Raw genomic sequence first — 5,419 nt, 5'->3', positions numbered from 1 at the left:
TATATAATTAATAAGTTTTAAAAAATAATGCTCAGCGAAGAGAAAACGTGAATTTAAATTGTCGGGTTTTAATAAGGCTTATTTAAAACAATATATACTTATAATGCATACAAATTATATATAATTTATATATATATATACACACCAAAAATCTATAACAAGATTATTTGTCAAGAAACAAACTCAAAGATGTCGGTTTAATAAAATATTGTTTATTTATATTTACTATTAATCAAAATTAATATAATATCCTTTAGAATCTTTTAAATAAAATAAAAACAACTACCGTGCTCCTAGCCGGTTCAGTGAGTTAAACACAAACACACACACACACACACACACACACACACACACACACACACACACGGCTGGTGTGTCAGTTGAGTAACAAACACAAATAAAAACCTAAATACAGTATGCAGATTATCCCCAAATTGAATATAAACCCTAAATCTAAAATCCGTTTAACTGATTATTGTTTGTTAAATTAATGTCGGGGTTATTGTTAAATAGGTAAAGACGATCATAATGCATAAGCGAATTACCAGATTATGTTAAGAATCGATGGTGAACGGCGCATTGAGGACGACGGCCAAGGTTGTAAAAAAACCACTTATGTAGGCTCGCATAAATCAGTTAAGTATAGGGTTTATGGTCGTCGGGTTTCATTGAAGGTCTGCACAAGTTTAACTGAGTTATGAAGATTGTTATAATGTATAACCCTAAGCGCACTAAGACGGTTTGGTATATTGAAAAATTCATATCACGACTGATTGACATAACTAAATTAAGAGTTTCGGTTAGGCCGCGTTATGCAAGATTAACAATCTTTTGATTGATTTCCAAGTATACGACGTGAATTGTGGTCCAAGAATGATAAATAGGTCTCGGGTAAACAGATTTGAGTCTTGGATCCTGATTATAATATAAGTTTGATATAATTTGCAATCTGGTCCCTGAAGTTATTATGTGGAAACAAAGATGGTTAAAACTTATATTTAGGGTATAAATTGAATATAACTCAAAGTTCTTTTAGGTAATTAATTAAATATAATAAATAATAATAAAATATTTTAACTCGTAAATGAAACGTTTTGTCAATTAAAAATTACCCGGAAACGAAAACGGGCCGGGTATTAGACACTGATAAAGTAAACGAAAAACCTGAGTTGTTACAGGCAACCCATCAACTTCATGATACCACAAGGTGATATTCCACCTTCATTCTTTACATCAATAACAGTTAGACTACCACCAGCGACATTTTTTCTTAGGTATGCTGTTAGTGCACGATTTTGGTCATCTCGAGTCTTTGTAATCTATGTAATTTATATTTATATTAATGTAAGGTAATTTTGGTAATTACCAGTCCCATTCGTTAGTTTATGTATGCTCATGCGTGAAGTATGTTTAACGAATGAGACTATAAGTTATTGTTCGTGTCCAATCGTTAAGGATGTTTAATGAATGGACACTATCATTATTATTCTGTATCCATTCGTCTTGAAATGTTGAAGAATGGGGTATAGCGAATGAGCCATTCGCTATACTCATTATGCTCCTTCGCTATACTCATTATATTATGTATTGTAATAAAGACGAATGAGGCCATTCGTTGCAGGATGTGTAGTGACATTCGTCTTCTATATATAGACTGTTATAGTCTACATAATTTAACAAATGTGTTTGTTATTTCCTCTCAAGCCGTTACTTTGCCCAAATCTCTACTCAACACTTCGTTCACTTTAATCTATTGTTAATAACTTACATATATCACATAAGTAGATCTTTTATATCAATCGGTAAGAATTGATTAACGTATTGAAGCTCAAGCATTAGCTCTTTCAAGTGGTATCAGAGCTATACGTTAGTCTGTGTTCGTGATTTAAGGTATTTCATGGTAATTTGATTGGTTAATCAATGGTTAATTGTTTAATCTTAGATCCAAAACTGGTTTTAATCGATTTTGGTTCAATTAACATGATGAGATGTTAATTTTTTACTGAATTGATTGATAATCGATTAGTTATCGAATTTGTGTTATTCATGTAGATTTAATTGTGTTATTGATTGATATTGGAATGGATTTGGATCGGATTTGTGATTGAACGAAACAGAGGTTTCTGTTATTGTTTGTTTTGGATTTCAGACTGAGTTTGGATTGGAATTGAAGGTTTGGATTGGTTCGGGAATGTTTGCTTGATTGTGACGAGTTGTTTAAGCTATTGTTTGTGAAATTTGGTTAAGTTTTGGTCGATTAATCCGTTGGTTTGTGTACGTCTAGATTGGTTTTTGGATCTGAAATTGAAGATCTTCAAATAATCATTTGAATATTAAAAGATTCATACAAACCATTCGTTATGACATATATTTCCATTTTTCAAACTGTTGATAGCCATTCTTTATCAATTTCTAACTGAATTGTGCCAGGTGTCAAAGTTGTTACAATAGAATAACCACCCATTTGTCATTGTAGTTGATTCATGATCAGCTATTCGTTACGGAAACACATTCGTGACAAGACCATTTGCTACAAAAACATTATTACATTTGTTACCTCATTCGTTAGCATATTCGTCATGTGCTTCGTTAAGATATTCGTCTGTCTATTCGTGCGTTGATTCTTCATCATTGGATCTTCATTCGTGATATTCATTCGTTATAACTATTCGTGAAGACTTGCGTGTCATTCATCACTTGATTCGTGATACCCATTAGATAAGATAACTCATTCGTGACACCATTCATCATCAGTTACCATTTATCATCCATTCGTTATCATTTTCATCCATTCGTTACAAGTTATACCCATTCGTTACTGGAGTTTACATTTTGGACCTTTAAGGTTCAAGTTTTAACAATTTTCTTCTAAACTTTAATTTGTGATCATTTAACCTATATTATGACATGGCTGGTTATTACGCACTGGCATCTTAGAATATGCTGATGCAACATATGCTTCACATCGATGCTGAAATCGGGCCACATTCAAAATGTCCTCGATAGATGAAGTTTAGCGACTTTGCAAAATGAGAGCCAAGATCCCGAGCACATCTAGGATCCATACATCCTGATTGTTGGAAATGTCTTGACAATGTGTATACTATACCTATGGTTGGTAATGAAACTACTGTTTTACACCAAATGACTTTACTCAGTATTCTCAAGATGAAAAGAAAGCTTTGGAAATTGAAACAAATGCCAATTCCACTTTGACCTATGACATTACTAGAGAATATTTTCCATCAAATGGGAAGTATTAAAATATGTGCATCATTGTTTTAACACATTAATATGAGAAGTATGGGAAATACCGAAGAAAGCAAGAAAGTTATACTGAAGTTCCAATTCACAAATTTTAACTTATTGAAAGGTGAGATTGTCGAAGAAATGATGAGTAGGTTTAATCAGCTAATTGCTAAGATGAATAAACTGAAAATGGAACTGAGTGAATCAGATAAGATTGATACTGTGAAGTATGCATTACCAAATTCTTATTCAACTTTTTTTGCTTGTGCTGAAAGAAAACAGTTTCTTCAAGAATGAAGATCTCACTGCTATGGAGTTTATGCTGAAAGTTGAGGAAAGAGAGTATGATTTGTGGTGTCAAAATTCGTCAAAATAAAATCAAGATCCAACACTTTATGGTGGTTCTTTACCTTTGAGCAGCATTACAGCTCCAATCAATGTGTTCCTCACTCAATCCTCTCAATATGTACCATCTTCTTTCACTGAACCAATGCGAAATGTGTGTTTCATGGAATCTGGCTCAAATACAAAATCTGGTGGATCAACTGGTGCTAGTAATATCTTTACTTAACCACCGAATGTGAACATAAAAGAGGCTGAACAAAAATTTTCTTTTCTTTGTGTTTTCATGAGTTCATATGAAAATATGGTGGGTAATAAAATTGCTACGATTGAATTGACTGATAGAGATTATGATTAAATTGATACGGATGATTTAGAGTTAATGGATCTAAAGTGGAACATGGCTATAATCATACGTAAAGTGAAGAAGTTCACGCAACGAACTGGTAAATAATTACCGACATTGAACAAGCGGGTTGGCTTCGATAAAATTAAAGTAAAATGTTATAATTTCCAAGAGTTCGGTCATTTTGCTAAAGATCGTGATAAGCCGAAGAAGAAATACAATGGACCTCGTTCTCAAGACAGAAGCTCGGGTAAGAAATACAATTATTCTACTGGAAAAACTTCAGGGGTGATTCTTCAAAGGCAACTGGTTCACAAGCCTTACTCACAGTTGACGAGATTGATTGGAATCAAAAGCTATTGAGTAGTGGTACTCAAGCCAATATTGCTATGTTTGAACAAACTGAGAACTTTCATGACGCTCATGGTGATGGTTTGACTGCCGAGAGCGAAACAGAAACCGAATCAGACTCATATATCTCAAGCAACATACAACCAACTACTTTTGCATGATCGAAAAGTTTAGTCCTTCTTCTGATTTTGTTAAATAATCTGAAAATGTGTCATGTTCTGATTGTGAAACTGTTAAGTCAAAATATGACTTGTAACATCCTATTTCCTGGTTCGGTTAATAAAATAATAATACTAGTTATTATGAGCTGGGATTGTGTTGAGTTAAATAAACATGGGTAATGGAATTGGACTAATAAGGAAGGAAGAAAGACCATGGGCTTAAGCCCATGACCCATCATATATAAACCATATTCCTTCCTTAATTCATACATTCACCCATTCCATACACCGTCCAAAACACACCCTTAAGCTCTCTCTCTTTTTCTCTCTTTCTCTAACCGAAACCAAAAAGAAGAACCGATTCCGACCCGAGGTAATGAAAGTACGGTCTCTCATGGATCCAAACCCGGTAGATCTAGTCACGAAACGATGAACCGACACCCTCAACCGTTAAAGTCACGAGATCCGGATGGGATAGGGTATAAATCGATCGAAATACGAGCTTAGGGGTCACCCTAGCTCGGATCCGGTTCGAACGGGACGAAAAATGTTGAAAAACGGTGGAAAAACAACTAAGATCTCGCTTATCCGGCGAGATCCCGGTTTTCCAGTGATGACGGCGCCGGAGGTAGGGGAATGTTTAGAGAATGTCAAAGAACGTTCTAACATTCTCTGACCTAACCCTAGGCACGTGTAACGAATTCGCTATGCCAATTCTTTAAGAAGGAATAACGAATGAGCTTCATTCGCTAAGTAATTCGTTATGGAAAACTAACGAATGAGCCCTCATTCGTTATGATCACTCGTTAAGGTCATTCGTTAAGTGAGAGAAGAATGAACCCCATTCGTTATAGAGTGCATTTGTTAGCCAGACCAAACGAATGAGTCCATTCGTTATGAAGGTTAGTTCATTATGAAGGTTTGTTCGTTATAAGGGTCAATTCGTTATAATGGTCAATTCGCTATGAGG

The sequence above is a fragment of the Bidens hawaiensis genome, unplaced genomic scaffold (assembly GCF_021521415.1).
Source record: "Bidens hawaiensis isolate Kalapana, Puna unplaced genomic scaffold, B.hawaiensis_p1.1 tig00011824_1, whole genome shotgun sequence".
Lineage (NCBI taxonomy): Eukaryota > Viridiplantae > Streptophyta > Magnoliopsida > Asterales > Asteraceae > Bidens > Bidens hawaiensis.
The sequence above is the reverse complement of the archived record's forward strand: the minus strand, read 5'-3'. Positions refer to the sequence as shown.